Below are 23851 nucleotides of genomic sequence, written 5' to 3' on the forward strand. Positions count from 1 at the left end.
ATCTCGGAAAACGTAAAAATAAATGTATTTCTGCATTTTCTGCTAATAATTCATGTCTTCCCCCTGGAGTCAGGGAATCTGTACTCTAACCCTTTTAGCTCCACTGCCCCAACATTTTAGCCCCAGGACATTTCCCACGGAGCCAAAATGGTGGCTGTAATGGTCCCTGGAACTCAAATGAAGTGAGGTTATAATAAATACAAAAGGGTCAGGGTAGAGCTTTCCTGACCCCAGGAGGATCATATGAATGTGCGAAAGTTACATATAATTCATAGAAAATGCATAAATACTATTTTTTATGTTTTCCGAGATCTGCAGATCCGTCCACAGGGCTAGGCACCCTCCCCCCCGGGTAAATTCACAGGTGGATCTGTTGATCTCGGAAAACGCATACAAAAATAAAAATACTAGACCACACTCTAAGACATCCGTAGAGTCACTCTCACACTCAGCCAGGGGCACTGTCACACCGAGTGTAATAGCCTGACTCACACCCTCACATCCAGCCTTATAGCCAGACACGTACTTTGAAACCCACTCCCTCACCCGGACACTCCCTTTCACATCCACTCTGACATCCCAACAGACCCTCTCACACCCACTCTCATAGCCAGATAAGATAGACACTCTCACACCCAGACAGAAACCCTTACACCTAGATAGACTCTTTCACACCTACTCTCACACCCAGACAGACACTCTTACATCCACTCTCAAACCCACACAGACACACTCACTCTTACAGATAAACACTCCTTCTCACACCCACTCTCACACCCAGACACTCTTACATCCACTCTCACACCCACACAGACACACTCACTCTTACAGATAGACACTCCTTCTCACACCCACTCTCACACCAGACACTCTCACACCCACTCTCACAGTCAGACACTCCAAACCCACTCTCACACCCAGATAGACACTCTCACACACAGATAGACATACTTACACCCAGTCTCACACTGAGACAGACACTTTCAAACCCACTCTAACATCCAGAAACTCTCACAGACACTCCCAGACCCAGACAAATCCTCTCACACCCACTCTCACATCCAGACTCTCACACCCACTGTCACACCCAGACTGATGCACTCACACCCACTCTCACACTCACAATCAGACACAGACTTTCACACCTAGTCTCACACCCACTCACACACCCAGACATACATTCTCACACTTACTCTCACATCTATACAGACACGTCACACCCATTCTTACAACCAGACACACCCTCTCACACCCACTCTCATACCCAGACAGACGCTCTCAAACCCACTCTCACACCCAGGCAGACACTCCCACACCCACACCCACACCCACACTCACACCCAGACAGACCCTCGCACACCCAATCTCTCACATCCAGACAGACACTCTCACACCCACTATCACACTAGAACTGAGGCTCTGACAGCCACTCTCAGACCCAGACAGATACTTTCATACCTACTGGCACATCAAGATAGTCTCACACCCATTCTCACACTAAAACAGATACTTTCACATGTGCTCTCACATTCAGATAGGAGCCTCACATCCACCCTCACACTTGTGTGGATGAAGCATGAGCGGTGAATCTCAGAAAGGGGTCCAGGGTATTGACCCAGTGAGTATAGTTATCTACATCCTCAAGGGGACCCTGCCAAATGATGAGGATATCGTCTATATATCTGCCTACTTCTAGCCTGACTTTCATAGGTTCTATTGGGCTTAACTTTTGTTACAACTTTTGTTGCAACCTATATAAAATCAGAGTAAGTCCTCTCTTGTATATAGGGTCCAATGACTCAACTCTGGACCATTACTATTGATTACTACATTGGTTTCTGACAGCAAATAGCCCTTTCGCTAAGGTCTTGGTCTGGCATTATTTATGTTGTATTTTTTGACAGTTTTGAACTCCATCTACGAGTCATATGACTAGACTTACAATTGTGCATTTGGCGCTTCTTCCCATTGTCTTCAAACTTTGAATATATTAATACACATTACACTTGTACGTTACCATGTTGTTTTCATGTCTAGTAGTTCTCCTTTGGTTGAGGCTTGCGCGTTCCTAGGAAGCTCATTCTCGACTATGGGATGGTAAGCCTATTTTTAATTTTTGTCTGTGGCACTCTGGGGATTTGTTTGCTGTGATTGCACCACACTGTGAGTCCCTCTTTATCTTTGCACTAATGTACTTTTTTCCTTTCACTATTATGCAGGGCAACTGATTGACCAACTGACGTTGACAACTTGTCTTCATTCTGTAAGTGACATTTTAGCACTTTTTGTTGCATTTTTTGAATAGGAGAAGTAGTAGTCAAGGTCCTGATGATGCGTCATGGGATAATTTGTTGACCATCAAGACGCGAAACATGTTGACCATATTTTGACAGGATTAGGTACACTACCTTTTTTTCCCCTGTGTAGAGTGTAGCGGGACATTATTCCTGCATTCACTCCTTATGATTTTTAATCTTGGCCTGAACCTTTCCCTGATTCATTAAAGTGATGTTTAAGGCTCAGAGCTAATTTTAACCTTCCCAATCTCTTCTATACATATTCACGTATATCTTTCATAGTCAGTATTCGTATCAGACCCTAATTTGGCAAACTGCCTACGGTTTAGTACCATCCCGGTAGTAGGGGTGGTCCGCCAGACATTGCAGCAGCGGTCTGACGAGGAGATAGCCCAGTGATGAGGCTTGTCATCCTATTGGGTGCTTGAGGGCTCTCCTGATATCACTGATATCACTGACTGATTCCGACCCTGCATTATTATCACTCTTTATATCTTTTTTGGAACAATGTACCTTTCTATCTTATAGTACATTTATAGTATGCAGGCAATACTGGTATTTATATACCTATTAATAGAAGGACTCAGACTGTGTAGTTACCATATTCACTTAAATATCTGGTGGGCTTCTCATAGATGTATTAATACGGTCAATGAAATATGTAATCAGATACTGACACTAACTACTCACCTATCTAAACAAGTACTGCTTTCGATAAGGAAGCTACCTACTAATGAACAGTCAAAGTGCACATTCTTTACTCTCAGTTTAAGTTCCTATTAGAAAGAGTGATTGACAACCTTCAAACTATCCTTTAACTGAAAAAATCAGCACTCAGCTAGACTGTAGGTTGGTGATAGAGCAGGCTGCTCTATGGGTAAAACATTAAACATGTTCTTGTTAGTCTCACTGAGTTAGACATACAGTTGCAGATTTCAATGATAAGTTATATATGCAGTCTGCAACCCATACTGCAAATCATATCTAATAACAAAACAATTGAGCCATTGACACACCCAGTGAGACACTGAGAGAGTCACTTATACTTTCATGCACACACCCAGAGAGCAGGTATGTATGCAACACTATCAAAGCCAGTTGAGTGCTGATACAGCCACTCTCATATGTAGTGAAATAATCAAACAACCTAGTTACCTATCGAGAGAGGCAGCCCTTTAAAATGGCTTAGGACAACTAATGCACATCCTGAACGTGCAGTTTTACTGTCAACTCGACTTGGAATTAGAAAACCTGCTTCGCAAGTCTTAGGCTATTCTTTTACTATAAGAAATGCACCCCTCAGATAGGTTCTAGCTAGGCCACACAGCAGGGTCCTTTGTCATTAAAAGGTAAAACATGTCCTTCTGAGTTTCACTGTTTTAGACATTCACTTTGTAGACCCATATTCCCAGGTATTTATGTAGTCTTCTACCCATGCTTCATTTCACCTATCTATTTATTAAAGGGTTTCACCACTCAAAAACCAAGATAGACAGTGGAACAACTACTTGTATATCCATGTGCACATGCAGACAGCAGGTATGTATGGTGAAGTATGATACCTAATTGGTAACTGATATAGTCACTCCAATATGTAGTCAAGTACTCTCATAACCTAGTCACTGATGTAGACAAGTAGAACTTTAAATATGGTTCAGGCCCCCTACTGGTGAGCCTAAGTCTAAGGTTTTACTGTCAGATTGACTTGGCATTTAGAAAAGCTGCTTCCCAAGCATTAAGCTGTCCTACTATATACAAAACTTAACCCTAAGCCAGCTTGTAGGTAGGCCTTAAAGCATGGCCATTTGACGTTTAAAGGTGAAACATGTCCATGACAGTTTCACTGTTTTGGACATTCCCTTGCAGACCCCTATTCTTAGCAATATATACAGTCTTGCACCCATACTGCAACTCACATATCTATTTACAAAAGCATGGAGCGATTCACATAGCAAGTGAGATATTCAAACAGCCACTTATACATCAATGCACACACTCACACAACAGTTATCCAGCAGTACCTGAGCTAGCATCATAAACAATTGCATACTTCTGTACTCAGAAACACAGCCAGTAAGCCATTCATGGAGTCACTTACATATACATTTAGAGGCCTATAGACTTATAAGAGCCAGTGATATTCTGCAATATTTTCTTAAATATCTGGTGGCAGACCCATGCAGGTACTGATACACTCACTCAGATATGTGGCCAAGAACTAACACAACCTATTTACCTAGTAAAAAATAGTCCTTTAAACAAGGCTCAGGCCTACTGCTGAAGAGACTGAGGGCCTCATTATGAGTTTGGCGGGCGGTGGAGGCCACCAGCCTAACTCTTTAGGATGGAAGACCGCCACTCCAGTCTTCCACCCGCTGGCCCCATTGTGAGTTGCCAGCTGGGCCAGCGGGCAGAAACAGCACTTGTCGTACTTTTCACTGCCTGTAAATCAGGCAGTGAAAAGCACAATGGTGTTGTCCATAGAGGCCCCTGCACTGCCAATGCCAAGTGCATGGGCAGTGTAGGGGCACGCATGGGCCCCCCGGCACCTCGTCTCCACCAGCCTTTACATGGTGGTGTAACCACCATGCAAAAGCTGGCAGACAGTGGAGTCGTAAAAGCAGTTCTGCCCTGGTGGATTTTCGACACGGTTGTAATATGGAGGTCGTACTACCACTTTGGCGACAGTCCGTCCACTACCGCGAGTGTGGCGGTCTTAAGACTGCCACACTCTTAATGAGGGCCTGAATGTGCAGTTTTACTATCAGCTCAACTTGGCATCAGGGAACCTGCTTGAGAAGCCTTAAACTGTCCTTTTACTACACAAAAGTCACCATTCAGCTAGGTTGTAGGTAGGCCATTGAGCAGGTTTCTTTGTGCTTAAAAGATGAAACGTGTTTCTAAATTTGACTGAGTTAGATGTGCATTTGCAGACTCTTATGCTTAGTTATATGTACAGTGTTCTACTCCTACTGCAACTGATATACCTTTTAACAAAAGAATAGAGCCACTCATACACCCAGTCAAACAATGAGAGAGCCGCTTATATATTCATGCAAAAACCCAGAAAGCAGTTGTTTCCAGCAGTATTAGAGCCAGTTGCACACACAGCTACATACCCCTTTAGTCATTTACACAGAAAGTAAGCCTTTCAAATAGTCACTTATATACACATTTAGAGATCTGTAGAGTTACTAAAAGAGCCAGTGATATACCGGCATACTTACTTAGACATCTGGTGGGACACTATTAGATGAAGAGATACACTTACTTAGATATGTAGTGAAGTACTGGCACAACTTAGTCACCCATCCAGACCAATAGTTCTTTAAACATGCATCAGGTCTACTGCTACATAGTCTGTAAATGCACTTTTACTGCCAGCTCAATTTGGCATTAGAAAACCTGCTTGCTAATTCTTAAACTCTCCTTCGACTACAGATAAATCCCTCACATAGCCTGTAGGTAGGCCATTGAAAAGGGTAACTTCTGCTTAAAAGGTAAACCATTTACTTTTGAGTATTGCTGAGTTACACATGCACTTACACACCCCTAAACCAAATAATACATCCAGTCACCCACCCATACTGGAACTCATCGACCTATTTTCGGAAGCATTGAGCCACTCACACATTCAGCCAGACAACGAAAGAGCCACATTTATATATGCATGCACATACCAAGACAGCAGTAGTGGTATCCAACAGTCTTGGAGCCAGTTCCACAAATAGTTACATACCCCTGTACTCACAAACACAGCCAGTAGCAATTCAAATAGTCACTTACATACACATTTAGAGGTCTATAGACTTACTAAAAGAGCCAATTATATACTGCCATATTTACTTAAACATATGATGGAATACCCATAGAGGAACCCATACTTTTCACAGAGATAAATAGCCAGCTACTGACACAACCTACTCACCCATCCAGAGAAGTAGTCCTTTGAACATGACTCGGGCCTACTGCTGCAGAGCCTGAGTGTTCAGTTTTACTGTCAGCTCGGCTTGGCAGTTGAAAACAAAGTTATCAAGACCTAAACCGTCCTTTTACTGTACAAAATTCACTCCTCAGATAGGCTGTAGGCACGACATAGATCAGGGTCTTTTGTGCTTAAAAGGTGAAATGTCCTTTTGAGTTTCACTGTGTTAGGCATGCACTAGCAGACCCCTACGCTCAGTTATATATACAGTCTCACACCCATACAGACAGCAAAAGATGCACTTATACACTGACTCCCATACCTAGACACAGTTATGTATTGAGCACTATCAGAGACAGTTATACACACAGTTACACACTCCTCTACTTAATAACACAGCTAATAGGTGACTCATATAGCTATTTGCATACACATTTAGAGACCCATAGAGTTACGTAAAAGACAGTCAAATACTGCTATGTTTACTTCAACAGTGAGGGCACACCCCTAGAGGGACTAATACATAAACTCATGTCCTAATATTTCTCTGTATCAAGAATGTACCATGAAAATCAGTGGCAAATACACTGGTTGGCCTTTTGATAAGCTGTTCATCACTGTGGCAAAATGCAGGAAAGCATCTGCATACTACTAAGGTGAACAGTACTGAACCAAGTGGGTGCAGCTTTCAGGTGATTTACACACTTGCATACTTGTAGCAATTTAAAGGGAGAACCATGGACTCTGCTCCTACCAGGAAAGGACAAGAAAGAACCCACTCATCACGTCACATGCAGATTTTGCTCCAACAGGATAATGATGCATTCACCTTCTTGAAGGATTTCAGATTTGGCTATCCCCCGGGCCCTCCCTTAACCTTTTCACTGCCAGGCCTTTTTCCCTTCAGGTGCCAGGCCTTTTTTAGGCTATTTGAGGCAGTTAGTGCTTAGGCCCTCATAACTTTTTATCCACATAAGCTACCCATGCCAAATTTGCGTCCTTTTTTTCCAACATCCTAGGGATTCTAGAGGTACATAGAGTTTGTGGGTTCTCCTAGGAAATTAGCCAAAATACAGTGAGCTAATAAAGGGGCTGCACCTTGCAATGGGTTTTCAATGTATACCGGGTATACAGTAATTCATTTGGTCAAGTATAAAAAGTGAAAAATAGTTATCAAGGAAACCTTTGTATTTCCCGAATGGGCACAATATAAGGTGTTTAGAAGCAGTGGTTATTTGCACATCTCTGAATTCCGCGGTCCCCATACTAGAATGTGAATTACAGGGTATTTCTCAAATAGTCGTCTTTTTTACACACTGTCTTACATTTGGAAGGAAAAAATATAGAGAAAGACAAAGAGCAATGACACTTGTTCTTCTATTCTATGTTCCCCCAAGTCTCTCAATAAAAATGGTACCTCACTTGTGTGGGTAGGTCCAATGCCTGCGACAAGAAATACAACATGGGCACATCACATTTTTACATTGAAATTTGACGTGTATTTGGAAAGAGCATAGCTGTGGATTTTGGCCTGTAGCTCAGCCGGCACTGAGGGAAACCTACCAATCCTGTGCAGTTTTGCAAACTAGACACCTAGGGGAATCCATGATGGGGTGACTTGTGGGGCTCTCACCAGGGTACTATTACACAGAATCCTTTGCAAACCTCAAAATTTGGCCCCAAAAATATTTTTCCTCACATTTCGGTGACATTAAACTCTGGAATCTGAGAGAAGCTACAAATTTCCTTCCCCCAGTGTTCCCACAAGCCTCCCAATAAAAACAGTACCTCACTTGTGTGGATAGGCTTAGTGCCAACAACAGGAAATGCCCCAAAACACAACGTGGACACATCACATTTTCCCAAAGAAAACAGAGCAGTTTTTGGCAAAGCGCCTAACTGTGGATTTTGGCCTTTAGCTCAGCCGGCACCTAGGGAAACTACCAAACCTGTGCATTTTTGAAAAGTAGACACCTAGGTAAATCCATGATGGGGTGACTTGTGGGGCTCTCACCAGGTTCTGTTGCCCAGAATCCTTTGCAAACCTAAAAATTTGGCAACAAAACACTGTTTCCTCACATTTCAGTGATGGAAAGTTCTGGGATCTAAGAGGAGCCATAAATTTCCTTCCACCCAGCATTCCCCCAAGTCTCCCGATACAAATGGTACCTCACTTGTGTAGGTAGGCCTAGTGCCCACAACAGGAAATGCTCCAAAACACAACATGGACTCTACAGATTTTCCTATAGAAACCTGACCTATTTTTGCAAAGTGCCTATCTGTAGATTATGGCCTTGAGGGCTGGCACCTAGGAAAACTGACCAAACCAAACCATTTCTAAAATCTAGACTCCAAGGGGAATTCAGAATGGGGTGACTTTTGGAGCTCTCACCAATTTATGTTGCCCAGAATCCTTTGCAAACCTCAAAATTAAAAAACACTTTTCTTCACATTTCGATGATGGAAAGTTCTGGAATCTAAGAGGAGCCACAAATTTACTTCCACTCAGCGTTCTCCTAAATCTCCTAATAAAAATGGTACCTCACTTGTGTGAATAGGCCTAGTGTCCGCAACAGGAAATGCCCCAAAACATGTGGACAGAACATATTTTCCTACAGAAAACTGATCTGTTTTTTGCAATGTGCCGAGCTGTGGATTTTGGCCTCTAGCTCAGCTGGCACCTAGGAAAACCTGCAAAACCTGGACATTTCTAAAAACTAGACACCTAGGGGACTTCTCTATGGAGTGATTTGTGGAGCTCTCACCAGGTTCTGTTACCCAGAATCCTTTGGAAACCTCAAAATGTGGCAAAATAACACCTTTTCTTCACATTTCGGTGATGGAAAGTTCTGGAATCTAAGAGGAGCCACAACTTTCCTTCCACCCAGTGTTACCCCAAGTCTCCAGATAAAAATGGTACCTCACTTGTGTCCTAGTGCCCGCGACAGGAAATGACCCAAAACACAATGTGGACACATCGAAATTATCTATTACAAAACTACCTGTTTTTGCAGGGGGGTCACCTGCGTCTTTTTGTCCTAGATGCAGTGGTCATCTAGGACAACCTACCAAACCCAGACATTTTTTTAAACTAGACATGTGGAGGAGTACATATATATATATATATATATATATATTTTTTTTTTATGACATTTTTTTCACTGAAAGAGCCAAAGGGCACAGGAACGTGGTAGTTAGTTTCTCAATTTACTCGTACACAACCACAGAAATTCATCAGTTATAGTTAGAGTTCTTTCAAGAAACTATAACTCCCACCCCAAGATAACTATAACTTGCGCCATTGTCCAGGGAGCAACATTTTTAGCTGCTCCCTGCATGCAGAAGTAACGCTGGCAGGAGGAGGGGAACAAGCCGCAACATGTTCTGTCATTTTCTCACTGTCTCTGCTTTCATCTCATAGTGGGAGAGAGAGAGTTTAAAGTTACGTTTGATGCACAGCAGAATAGAGTCTCTTCTGGTATATTGGTAAAGATCTTGGATTGTCTCTTAGTAGGTTGAAGGTTCAAATCTTGGTATCTCATGGTAGTCTGCCTGCTTATTGCGTTTTGAATATAAACATTCCTACAGATAGAACATTTACATCTTTTTCAAGCCAAAATCAAAGGTGATCTCACTCTCTTTATTTGAAAAATGCATTTTACTTTTCAATTTGTCTGATTATATTTCATTCTAAATATATCATTAATCAAAGCCTAAAAAATCTCTTACTCTCTCTCTCTCTTTTTCTGTCTCTCAGTTTATCTCTTTCAATCTTTTTCTCTAAATTTCTCACTTTCTTGCTCTCTCTCTTTCTCTCTCTCTCGCTCAATCTCTTTCTCCCTCTCTGTCTCTGTCTCCCATCTCATAATGGCAGGTTTGGGTGCTTATATGGGATTGCCCACAAGGCCTGGCTGCAGGTCAGGTCCAGCAGCCATACCCCATTGTGCACGGCCAAAGGCTGTGCGTGCACAGGGTTTAGTGTTTATAGGGAGTTGGGTGCAGGGCCTGGCCAAAGGCAATGTACAGTGACGGTCACATTAAAGTACAGTAATTAAAATTACTTTAGGTTAAAAAAAACTGCAGCCAGACCCTGTGGCCAAAGCCCCATTAAGCAGACAACCCATCACCACGCACATCCTTCAGAAAGAAAAGAAAATGGGGCAGTGTAGGAATACCCTGACCTCCAAGCCCAAATGTTAGGGTCCCCAAGGGACCAGCCAGGCCAAAAAAGCATTTTAAACATTTTCACCAAAATTCACAGAGGCTCCAGGAAACTGATGAAAAAAAAAGACAATTGTATGTCCTGCCCTTGTTCAGTATAGCCCCTGGGTGAGCCAGGTCCCCGGGGCATGTGGGAATATTAAAGAAGAGAGGGGCAAACAGCCCCCCTTCTAGGGCTCCTTTCAGCTCCAGGGACCACCACCTCCCCTGGGCTAGACTAACATTTATTGAGAAGGGCCACGAGGACCCCCAGGGACCCCCACCTCCCTGGGAACAGTAGCATATTTAAAACTGGGAGGGAGCCATGCCACTCCCATTCCAGGGCTGATTTCAGTCCAAGGGACCCCATCCCCTTGGCCCTGTCACATCTACCTGGGTGCCCTGACCCCACCCAGGGCACTCAGTGTACAATAATGGGACAGTGCAAGGAGCCTGAAGGCCTCCACGGTCCCAGCCTGCTCCCCGTATCCTATGGAACCAGCATTGCTCCTGCACACAAGGAGCTGGAAGAAATGAAGCTCCCTGCATGCAAGAAAAATCTTTCATGTGTTTCCCTGCCCGCATAACAGCACGCAGAGAAACAGTTGAAAACTTTTCTTTCAGCAAGTGGGAGCAGTTCTACAGCTCCTGCTTGCTGGGAACGGAGTTAATGTTTGCTCTTGCTTTGTGGGGGCTGTCACAGCTCCTTCCAAGTGAAAGCAAACTGCTATCTCCAGAGGGTGGCACCTTGGGAGACAGAAGGACCTGGTTTGGGGGGTGGCCATCTCCTGTGCCATTAGTGCCTTCCTTTTTTATGCACGGGCGGGCCACAGGGAGGTGGTGCTCTGGGGCCCTATATGGCCCTTGAGGGGGGCCAGCCGGCCATCCCTAGTTTTCATTGTGTTACTGGCCATAGAGAAGGATGTGGTTCCCGGAGCCCCAGGAAGAAGGTTAGCACAGCCGTCCTCGATTTTAATAATAAAGCCCTGAGAAGGGTGTGGTCCCTGAGCCCAATGGAAGTGGGTCTCATGCTCCCCTCTCCCTTTTTTTGTAGTGCCTCATGCCCAGGTACCCAGTCCACTGAGCGGCTACATTGTAGATAAGCGCAGGACACTGTGCTTGTTCTTTTTTAAAATGTTTGCCAGACTTGTGGATCTTTCACGAATTTCAGCGAAAAATCTTTTCTATTTTTTCCGATTTTGTGGACTCAGCTGAAGCCAAGTCTCAAAATGGCTGCCAACACTTCCTAGTTGAAGTGTTGGTAGCCAATCAGATCTTACTATGAGATCTGTGGGGTCCGTGGAGCCTCCCATCCCTAGATATCTACATTTCTTCTTCCCTTAAAATCTCCAAAACTACAGAACCAATGTATACCATCCGTGCACCAAGATCTAGCTTCCTGCCAAATTTGGTGTAATTCCATTGAGTGGGTCAGGCTGTAGTTGAGTCCTAAGGACCCTGGACACTATGGGAAAATGCACGGAGAAAACTTGTTTTGGGACCCCCCTGTTTTCTCAGCCCCTGCTTGACGGATTGCTAATTACCTTTTTTATGAAACTCTACAAAAGTTCACACATCTCGTCTCCTCCCTGGAAAGTTTCAAGACGATCCAATAAGCAGAGGGCGAGAAAAAAGGGGGTCCCAAAATATTAAATCCACATGCATTTTCTGTAAATTTCTTTAGACTTGGCTATAGCAAAACTGCTGAACAGAATTACACTAAATTCGGGAGGAAGCTAGATCTTAATCTGCAGATTGTGCTTTTTGCTTGTGATTTTGTGTAATTGCGTTAAGTAGTTTTTGAGAAATTAATGGTAAAAAACTGTATATTTAGGCAGTTGGGCTTCTAGGAGTCCTGCGAGCCTCCTTCACAAAGTGCAAAATCAAAAATGGTGCCTGTGATTGGTTGAAAGGCCTGTTTTACCTGTGAGCCTTCACGCTCTCATGGGAGCAAAAGGGTCCTGTGAGTGTCACATGAGTGAGCGCTCTGATTTGCTGGCTGTTGGAATGTTAGAAATTAAATGCCTGCCATTATTGTTCACTTTGGAAAATTATAGGTGTTGTAGAAATTAAGTAAAAAGGTTATTTAAGGGGGCAGAACAAGAGTATTCTGTCCCCAAAGACTTAGGTGTCTAAGTGATAACTATTGTGAAGATTATAAATGTATATTGTTTTTAACAAGTTTTTATGATCTCACAAGATTCTCTGTGGATCGTAAATAGTAAAGTGTGGAAAGTACTGTGATGAGTAGATGGTTAAAAGTTATTTTAAAAAAAATATCACAATCTTGTGAGATATTCACAAGACTCACGTGGAAAGTTACAGGGCCTGCCATGGGATTTTTATGGTCCTGTGTTAAAAAAAAAAGGGCCAAGGCTCAACCAATAGCTACCAATTCTTATTAAATGGTTAAAGGAATGATGTGATTGGCTGCTGAACGAGATCTCGGTCAGTTTGTCTTTGGTGGTTTGGAGGAGAAGGAAGTCTGTTTGAAATGTGCTCATCTGAAGTGAATTTATGTGAGCTGAAAGACACTTGCATCTTCAACTACATTTAAGAAATAATTCAAAGGCCAGGTATTTAATAATACATTTTATTGTGCAGTTTCAGTAGGTGTACTAATGTTGGTAAACATATTCTACATTATATTTACAAAGTGAAATGCTTTTTAGGGGGGTGTAGATGTGGTGATATAGCTTTTGAGAGGTACACAGTATAATGTAAAGAGATGGGAGCAAGGAGTTCAGATTGTGTTAAAAATGTGTTTCAACTGTGTATACCTGTCAGTAAAGGAAGTACTGTTTATTAAATTACAACACAAAGAATGTAATATTACAAGTTCTACTGATGTTGTAAACCTCATTGTATATATATTTTAGCCCTATGAGACGTTTGAGTGGTTATATTACTATTTCTAGAGTCAAAGACTATGGTGAATGTTAGCAAAAATGTGTTAAGATGATTCTTTTACTTTAAAAACTGTTATGGAAGCAGAGTTAATGGTATGTTATAATCTAATTGCAAAAACATGACCATAGACTGGTTGAGGGCATGGTTTTTTCGGTATAAACTAATAAGAACTTTCTGGTGCATTAGATATAAATACATGGTCATGGATGATCTTGTAGTAAAGCTTAGGCAACATACTGATGTATCACTGTTATGAATTATTGGTCAGTATGTACTTTTTATCTTTTTTTAACATTTATCTTTTTTAGGAGGAAAATTGGAACTTGTGGCTGGGGAAACAATTATCTACTTACAAATGCAGAATAGAAGAGCCTTGTCAACGCAAGCAGAATTATTGAGCTATTGAGAAATACCTATGTCTTGAAGCACAGTATTCGGAGGTTGGAAGGATGTGGCAGTGACTGGACAGTTGTGCAGTTCAGCAGCACAAACTAACTCAGCCTAAGATAAACGTTGTGTAACTTTTGGACAATGCTTTTCTGAAGCTTTCTTGCCATCCACCTTATTAATATATACCAGGAAATTGAACACTCTTTTGCAGGCTAAGGTGTCTAAAAGCCTGGCCACAAAGTGCTACCTGAATCAAAATCCAGTAGCAAATAAAGCAAAAGGAGGCGAAAGATTGGCACCTGCTGATAAGTTTCCAACAATGTTACACGTTATTTAGTTGTTTGTTATGTTTGTTTAATAGTTGTTGATATCATTTGTAAATATACCTGTTGTATTTGTGCATTGTTGTTAAATTGTTTTTTTGCAATGAAAAAACTTTGCTTATGATTTATTTACTCAATACTTATAATAAATGTCAGTGTCATTACATGATTGCAATATTCACCAAAACTGTCAGTTCCATCTTAAGACACTGTAAATATGCTGCAGCATGTATATGTATCTCCATGGTATAAATCACATCTGGAAAATCAATTATTTTGTTATGCGGCTATGGTGACTTGTCATGCAACAGTGAAATGTTAGCAAAGAGATTAGTCTTTGTCAACGCTGTAGAATAGGAACCTGTGACACATATATATATAGCATTTTTTGTTTTTTTGCTTTGCTAATAACTTTGGCGCCGCTTGACGAATCTTCACAAAAATGTCCAAAACACTTTCACACTCACATCAGCTGCTGTCTGGAAAGTTTTAGGGTAATTCACCCGGAGGGGTGAGAAAAAGGGCGGGTCCCAAAACACATTTCCCCTATTTGTTTTTCCATAGGGATTTTGAACAGTGATAGCACAAAAAAATACTGGATGGACAGAATCACACTAAATTTTGCAGAAATGTAACTTTTGGTCCAGAAAAAGCCCTTTTTGTTACTTGTGGTAATCTGTTCATGAGAAATTAAAGGAAATCTAAATTTTAATATATAGGGTCGTGGATCCATTGCAAACCCAATGGGAAGTGTTGAGGATCCACTCAACAGAAGGAAGCAATGTGATTGGCTAGTCGCAACCTGTGGAGAATTTTGTGGCCACCATCTTATCAACCAGTGCAGGGCCCTGGGGAATGGAAACAGGGGCTGTAAAAAATGAAAGTGGTCAGGATAGAGGTACTTTGACCCCATAAGGTTCACCAAATAGGTTCATCCTAAAGTTTTGTAGACAGCAGCTCATTTATATATATATATATATATATATATATATATATATATATATATATATACATACATATATATGTATATATATATATACACATATATATGTGTGTGTGTGTATATATATATATTATATATATATATATTTATTCACTTAAAAAACAAAGGTTACAGGAACGTTTCAGTTGGGTTCTGAATTTACTCGTACAAAACCATAGAAATTCAGCATTTATAGGTATAGTTCTTTCAAATAACTATAACTTTACACTTTACACTGTGTGACTATATATATATATGCTTGTATGTTTGTCGTTTGTGTTGCCCTAACAAATGTAGATTACAGTGTTTCTTTTTAAATGTCTGGATGGGTGTGGCCATTTGGCCCTTTTAATGCACTTGCCCTCTGTTTTTTTTCATGGCTAGCTAAAGGTTACGCCGAAACACGTTGCCATGCTTTGTGTGCTATGGCTACATGCACACTATTAAGGGGGAGAATATAAAAAAAAAGTATTCAATCAGACCTAGGGTGTGCTGCCTCATCTGCGATCACTCTGGGGGGGGTCACCTCTAGATAGTTATAGTTGGGACCTAGTTTCTATAGAAAGATCATTTTTTGGGCTTGCTAATAACTTTGGTGCATTTTGATGAATATTCACAAAGGTTTCCATGAAAATATCACCTTCACTTCAGCTGAAGCCTGGAAAATTTTGGTGTGATGCGGCAACGGGGGCCGAGGAAAAGGGGGTCCAAAAATACATTTACCCCATTCATTTTTCCTTAGGGATTTTGAACAGAGATGGTGCCCAGACTACTGAACGGAATTGCACCAAATTTGGCAGAAAGGTAGCTCTTGGTCTTGAAAGAGCCCTTTTTGTTATTTGGTGTAAATTTGTTCGGTAGGTTTTGAGTAATGAAAGGAAATCCACATTTGTATATATAGGGACAAAAAGGATTTGCAGCCCTTCCTGTTCCTGTGCTGAGATCTGATTGGCTGCCAACACTCAAACAAGGAAGTATTGGCAGCCCTGTTGGGAACAGACTTCAGCCAAGTCCCAGAAAAAAGGTTAAAATAAAAGAAATGTGTCCACGGTATGGACATTCTAACCTCTTTGCTCTGATACTGGGGTTACAAAGGGACCACTCCCTCGGCTAAACAGCATCTTTTTTTTATTTTCACCACAATCTGTGGTAGATCCACAATTTCTTTTTAAAACTGAAGTCAGGGCTCCGGTGCTTTGTAATACTTAAGCCCCCGTATGGGCCAAGTCCTGGGGGCATTTTTCATTGTAAAGTGTTGGGGCCACCTGGCACCCCACAGCCCCAGGGACTGCCTCCTCCCCTTGCCAAGGATATAAATTAACTGTGGGGCTGATTGCCCCGTACCCCTGGACACCTCACCAGGGCTCTGATTAAATGAATTGCAGGGGGCTGCACTGCCCCCCACACCCCTGTCACCCACTATCCTCCCTTGGGCAAGTAGTAAAATATGTAAAGATGATCTCTTTCAGATCCCCATAGCCCCAAACACCACCACTTCCCCAGGGCTCTTTTTCTTGGGGAGGAGCCACCAATGGTTCTGGGGACAGAAAGCCCCCAGGGTGTGCTCCTGCTATGTCCCGCGGTGCTCACCCCGGGACATAGCTGTTTGCTTTTGCTTGGTGGTAGCTGACGGATCCCACCAAACTAAAGCAAACATAACCACCCATTCTGACAGCAGGATCTGTCAAACAGGTCCTTCTACCAGAAAGTGGAATTTTGATCTCTGTTTCCTGCATGTAGATATGTGTGCAGGGTAGACAGATGAAAACATTGCTCCAGCACGCAGGGAGCTGCTATTAAAAGCAGCTCCTTGCTTGCTGGAGCAATGCCGACTCCCGCAGGAGGCGGGAGCCAGCCGGGACAGCAAGAGAGGTCTTGAGGCTCCCCCGTGGTCCTAGATAAAGGGCAAAAAAATGAAAAATAATAAACAATTGGCTGGGACTACCTCCCCCACCCGTAGAGGGCAAAAAAAGGAGAAAAAGCTAAACAAAATGGCCTAATGGTCAAGGTCACAGACCATGTATATATATTATATATGTATATATAAATACAAGTCAAAAAGTCATTTTTAGGGTTTAGGGTGGATATGGGCTTTTATTTAGTAAGTGTTTTTCTTTTTACGGTTTAGTGTGGGAATGGATTTTAGGTGGCAAGGGTAATTTTAGTGTTTAGGGTGGGTATGGGTTTTTGGGTGACAAGGGTAATGCTAGATCTGGCAGCTTTTGGCGTGTCTCTCCTGTCTTTTTGCCTTCTGACCTCCTGTGTTTAATGTGTACTAGGACTCTGTTTTTACTGGTTATTGTCTCTACATACTTTAACACTGCTAACCAGTGCTAAAGTGCGAGTCCTCCCTATCTATATTGTACTGCTGATTGGTTCATCCATGGTTGGCATATTTGACTTTCTGGGAAGTCCCTTCTAAAGTGCACTGAGGTGCCCAGGGCCTGCAAATCAAATGCTACTAGTGGACCTGCAGCACTGATTGCGCCATCCATATGAGGAGCCTTGGAACCATGGCTCAGACCTACCACTGCAGTGTCTATGTGTGAAGTTTTAAACTGCCAGTTGGACTTGGCAAGTGTACCCACTTGCCAAGCATAGATCATCCCTTTTTAAAAATATAAGGCACCCCTAATGTAGACCCTAGGTAGCCCCAAAGGCAGGGTGCAGTGTATGTTAAAGGTGGGGCATGTACTGATGTGTTTTACGTGTCCCAAAGGTGAAATACTGCCAAATTTGGTTTTCACTGTGCAAGGCCTATCTCTCTCAAATGTAAACATGGGGGCTGTCTTTAAATAGTATTAAAGTGCAACTTCCCCTTGAGAGCAGATAGAAATATAGAATTTGGGGTCTCTGAACTCGCAATTTAAAAATACATCTTTTAGTGAAGTTGGGTTTCGAAATGTTAGTTTGAAAATGCCACTTTTAGTAAGTAGGCATTTTTTTGTTTAAACCATTCTGTGACTCTGACTGTGGATTGCCCATATGAGTCAATTTGACAGTTGGGTTGTTGTGAATTCCCTCTAGACAGTGACATAAAGGGGGGTGAGGTGTAGCCTGCATATCCTGGTGAGCCATCTGAGCTAGAGAGGAGGGAGGAGTGGTCACTCACGCCTGAAAGGGCTGTGCCTGCCCTCACACAATGCAGACTTCAACCCCATGGTGTGTGTCTGGGGCCTGGCCTGGACAAGGAGGGATCTTAAACACACGTGAGACCTTGCTTTGAAGTTTTCCAACTTCAAAGGCAGAAATGGGTATAAGTGTTGGACCCAAGGCCCTAGACTTTTACAATCTTTCTGGAATCAAGAGGAACCTATGTCAAGGAGAAGAGTTGAAGAGCTGGAGGAGGAATACTCTCCCTTTGCTGTGTTGCTTAGCTGGATTGGTTTACAGTTTCTGCTTCTGCCTTAAAAGAGAGCAAAGGGTGAACTTTGCTCGGTATCCTGTTCGAGAAAGTTCTCCAAGGGCTTGGAGTAGAGCTCGCCTCCTGTTGGAAGTCTTAGGGATATCAAAGACTTCAGTTTTCTTGACCTGCAGCACTGGGAACTGTGTTATGTGCTGTAAAAGAAGAAAAACACTGCTATTCCATCAATGAAGCTCCTGGCCTGGATTGTGACCTGCTGACGCTGCATGGAGCCACTCTGCCCCGCTTTGCACCGCGACCCTGGTCTCACCGATGCCGTGATCCGATGACTTCATGGAGCAGCTGCTCACGCCGTGACCTGTGGGCCCCGCACTCTGGCATCGCCTGCTCACACCGCAGCCTGGGCATCCCCAATGCCTCCTCTCCTGCTGACACCGGTGTCGCTGCCTGCACCGTGGTCTATGGGCACCGCTCGTGAGGAGCACGAAGCACCGTCCAGTCCCTCACCACAGCCCTGGGCCACTGATGCCAGCACCATCGACTCCAGTGTTGTCAACAGACGCGACCAAGAGATGCCACCCAGAGCCATCCCACGGCGCACCGCCGACTTGGGCCTACCAATGACAGCGCTTCAACAATGATAATGTCACTGTCATGCCGCCGCGGCCACGGTGCTTGCCGCGGCCGCGGGCTCAGGTTGCAGTGGCGCGGCACTCCATTTACACCGCGGCCGGCGCGCAGGCCGCGGGGGACGCCGCAGCTGGCGCGCGGGCCGCGGGGGATGCCGCGGCTCGGGCACAGGCCGCGGATGCTCCAAGGAGCTTGATTAGGGGTCGCGGCACTCGCCGCTTCCCCTTCTTTAAGTTCTGCCATAGAGTCAGACGTGGTAGGGCTTGAGACCCCGAAGGGGTTTCAGGCCTGACCGCATGTAGCGCATTATGCGCGTTTACAGCTAATCTCTGCATTCTGCTTTGCACACCTGCTCACCACTTACCATGTCTCCAGTCAAAAGCCGAACCCTTGCACATGGTGGTATTTTTGTACCTGCCTTTTTCCTTTCCCAGCATGCTGAGCACTTCCTCTCCTCCCAGCATGCATTATTTTTCTTCTTTAGGTGCATGTACCTGATTCACTATTGCATTCTTTTCCCCAATCCAAGATGGTGGTATTTCTACTTCCTGTTTCCTACTTCCTGCCTGGGGGTATATAAGGGGAATTCAGCTGCTGGTTCATTGCGTTGCAACACTCCTTGGTGGTAGTCACGCTCCGATTGATTTCTTCCTGCGAATCCAGTGTTTCCTGACCTGTCTTTGTTCTCCAGTCTTCCTGATCTTCAGTCCTAACGCCTTGGTGTCCTCCTTTCGTTTCAGGGAGTTCCTGTGGAGGTTTTTTACCCTACTGGGGTTTTTCCTCTGGGACTCCTTCTGGGGGGCACGGACTGTAGTGGTTTGCTCTTGCCAAACAGCACAGTGGCTACCGGAAGGGGTCGCCCCTACCTCGGCCAGAGCAGAACCTGCCGGAACCGGGGACGTTCCCCTACGCTTCTCAACCTCGACGGTAAGCCCATTGAAAACCGTGACAGTCACTGCCTGCACCATGACTGATGACACCGCATGTCACACCGCCCCGCTTCACACCGCAGCACCAACGCTATCCACGCCAGCGCTTCAAAGGCCTGATGACTCCCGCCAGCGACACTGCTCTCTGGAGCTCACCACGAGGATCACGACACCCTGAAAATCCAAAGGTACTGTTTAAGGGTCTTCCCAACACTGTAGCTGACCCGTGATTCTGTGGCTGGCCTGAACTGTTGATTTTGTTGATCATGACACCATGATAGCCCCAGGTGGAGCTATTGACTTCAAGGAACTGTATTTTTAAGTGAAATCTTGGAAAATTCATATCTTTATTATTGTATGTCAGATTTTTATTGTTTTGGTCTTGTTTTACACAGATAAGTATTGGCTAGTTTTCTTAAATTGGAGTGGTGTTCTTTGGTAGTGTTTTCACTTATTACTGCGTGTTATATGCAAATGCTTTACACATTGCTTTTGAGATAAGCCTGACTGCCTGTGCCAAGCTACCAAGGGGGTGAGTAGGGGTTATCTGAGCAGGTATATCTCTTATCCCTACTAGGGTGAGGATCCCTCCTTGGACAGGGTAATTTTAGGGTTTAGGCTGGGTATAGGTTTTGGGAAGCAAGGGCAATTAGGTTTTAAGGCGGGTATGTGTTTTTGGGCAGCAAGGACTATTTTAGGGTTTGAGGTGGGTATGAATTTTTGAGTGGCAAGGGAATTTGTAGGGCTTAGAGAGGGTATGGGTTTTTAGGTTGCAAGGGAATACTTAATGTTAAGGGCGGGAATGGGATTTTGGGTAGTAAGGTGTTTTTAGGGTTTAGGGTGGGTACAGGAGGTGGTTGGATAAATGTTTAGTATTTAAAATTACTTTACATTAAAAAACAACACAGAAATTCACTGCAAAAACCAAAGGTTACACGGATATTATAGTTAGGAAATAGAACTTAAAAAAATAATAAATATTCACTCTAAAAAACAAAAGTTTAAACATACAAAACCGTAGAAATTCAGCTATTAGAGTTATTTCACATAACCATAACTTATGCCCTAAAGTAACTTAAACTTGCACACTTGCCACACACTGTTAATTACCTCCAATATTACAGCACACATCACACCTTTTAGGACATCATTGATAATGCTACTGTAGCATTTACAGTAAGATCATTGATGAGATAACTGTGCATGGCAGGAGTGCTTTATGACCTAATCTCCATTGGAAAAGCATTCTTTGTTTTGCTAATAACTTTGGTGCTGTTTGACAAATCATCACAAAAGTTTCAAAATTAGTTTGCCACTCACTTTAGCTGCTTTCTAGAAGTTTCAAGATGATTCTTCAAGCGAGGACCAAGAAAAATAAATGTTCCAAAAATGCGTTTTCTCCCTTCAATTTCGAGTAGGGATTTTAGACACAACTATAGCGCAAACCACTAGACCAAACTACACCAAATTTGGCAGAAAGCTGTATCTTGGTCTAGAAAGATATATTTTCGTAGCTTGGTGTAAATCTGTTCAGTAGTTCTGGAGTTATTGAAGAAAAAAGATTTTTGTATATCTAGATACATGGATCCTCGCACTAAGAACAATGCTGTGATTTGGTAGCCACAACCTGAGAGAAAGGTTGTGGCCACCATTATGTGAATTGGGACATGGTTCCCGGAGGGAAGTGATAAAGATATTAGGATACAAGAGGTCAGGGTAGAGGTATCGTGACGACATGAGACTGATGGAGGGGTCACTGAGTGACCCCTCACTGGTATGAAATTGCTCAAAAATGTTTGTTTGGGGCTTGCGAGGATCCGTGGACCCTCAGTGGTGCTTGGCAGGCCCTACTTGTGAATCTGTGATGGTCCATGGGTCTATACCCCAACTAAAACTAAAAACAACACCCACTCATATACACACTCACTCATAACACCCATTCACAGACTCATTCACAGACCCACAAAACCACAAAACCACTACAACACCCAGTCACAGACCCACACAGCCACTCACAGACCCACTCACTTCCACTTCCACACCCACACAACCACTCACACGCCCATACAGCCACTCACAGACCCACACAGCCATTCATACACCCACTCACAGAACCAGTCACGAACAACAAAATCACTATCACACCCAGTCACAGACCCACACAGCCACTCACACACCCATTCACACACCCACTTACTCATCTACTTACACACCCACACAATCTCTCACATACTACTCACACATCCATACAGACACTCACACACCCACTCACTGACCTGCAAAACTACTCTTGCGCCCACTCACAGACCCACCCAGGCTATCATACACCCCCTCACACTCCCAGTCCCACACTCAAACACCCACAGAACCCTTGACGCACCCATCCAGACACTCACAGACCCACACAACCAATCGCACATGCATTCACATACCCAATCAGACAGCCACTCACCCACATACACACCCACACAACCACACAAACCGGTCACACACCTATACAGGCACTCACACACCCACTCACAAACCCACAGTGTGGGATTGGCTGCATGCAGGGGGTTGGCCTCCTCGGATTGCTGCAGGCCAGGTCCTTCGGTCAAGCCTCTGCCACACACAGTGGCTGTGTTCAGCATGTGGTTGGCAGCATGCTGTGGGTGGGCACCTGGCCACTGCAGTTTTGTAGTGAACTTCTAAGTTTTTTTTTTTTTAAATTCTATTTCTTAAATATAATGTCCCTGCTATTTTCATGTTTACTGTAGTAAAGGTTGTGTTGAAGTGGAGCCTTTCCAACTCACGATTCCTCATGGTATGTATTATATGTATGGTATGTTAGATATGTATTTAAGTTTTGAGACCAAGATCCAGTTGCAAAGCATTAATTTCTTACTGACTATTGAAAGATGGTGGTAAGCCGTTCACAAACGAGAAGTAGTACCTCTTTGTGAATTGTCCAAAAGGCATTGGTCCATTTGACTGGTACCACTGCCTTCTCTTAAAAAACAAGTTATCATGTGTTTTTTGAGGAAAGGGGGCTGTATTTAAAAAATAAAATCAGTGCTTTATTTAAAAGCAGTCACAGACATGGCAAATCCGAGCAGGCCATCATCCCTGTGATTGCGACCTTTCTCATACTATTCATGAGGTAGGTCAAATTATGTCTCACTATAATTCGTTAGCATAGTATATTAAATAGATTGGTGCACAAATTGTAACCACATTTTGAGAATCCTATTTTAGTACATGTGGCCCCATGTCATTAATGAGCTCTACGATTGTGTTTTTCCGCACAGAGATGTAGGGACTGTTTAGAATAGTCACTAAAAGGGATGTATTGCATACCACCATCGGTTATTTCTAAATTACACCATTTACTAATTTGCCATCAAAAAGAATTCTAAATAATACTTTTAAAATGTATTGCTACCAATTTGTCCAAAGGTATAAGAACAAACAAACTGAATTGTTGGTTCATTTATACACTTTTCATTTTCCGTGCTCCAAATTCTTTCGATGCTTCTTCACCATCTTTGTTAGTATAAGACATCTTCACTTTTCTATCCTTAAAAAAAACACTAAGCATGCCGAAATTGAAGCATGCTCAATTTAACTAAATATTTAATATTTCCGTCCATCGAAACTCTGTAAGGAGTTCCACATTTCAAGGACGTTTTTTTTAACAAAGACTGAAAAGCTCCGTCGGGAATTAGATTGTCATTTTGTTTTATTAGTCTCATTCTAACTGTATTGCTTTACAAGACCTTTGGGAATAAGCTTCCACTGAATTTGTACTGAAGCTGCATTACATACGTTTGCCTTTTGGGCATACAATCATAATCAAATTAGTATATACATTTTGCAATGCACCAATGCAAAAAATCGAAACATTTAATAGAAGATGCCGTAA

The sequence above is a fragment of the Pleurodeles waltl genome, chromosome 2_2 (assembly GCF_031143425.1).
Source record: "Pleurodeles waltl isolate 20211129_DDA chromosome 2_2, aPleWal1.hap1.20221129, whole genome shotgun sequence".
NCBI lineage: Eukaryota > Metazoa > Chordata > Amphibia > Caudata > Salamandridae > Pleurodeles > Pleurodeles waltl.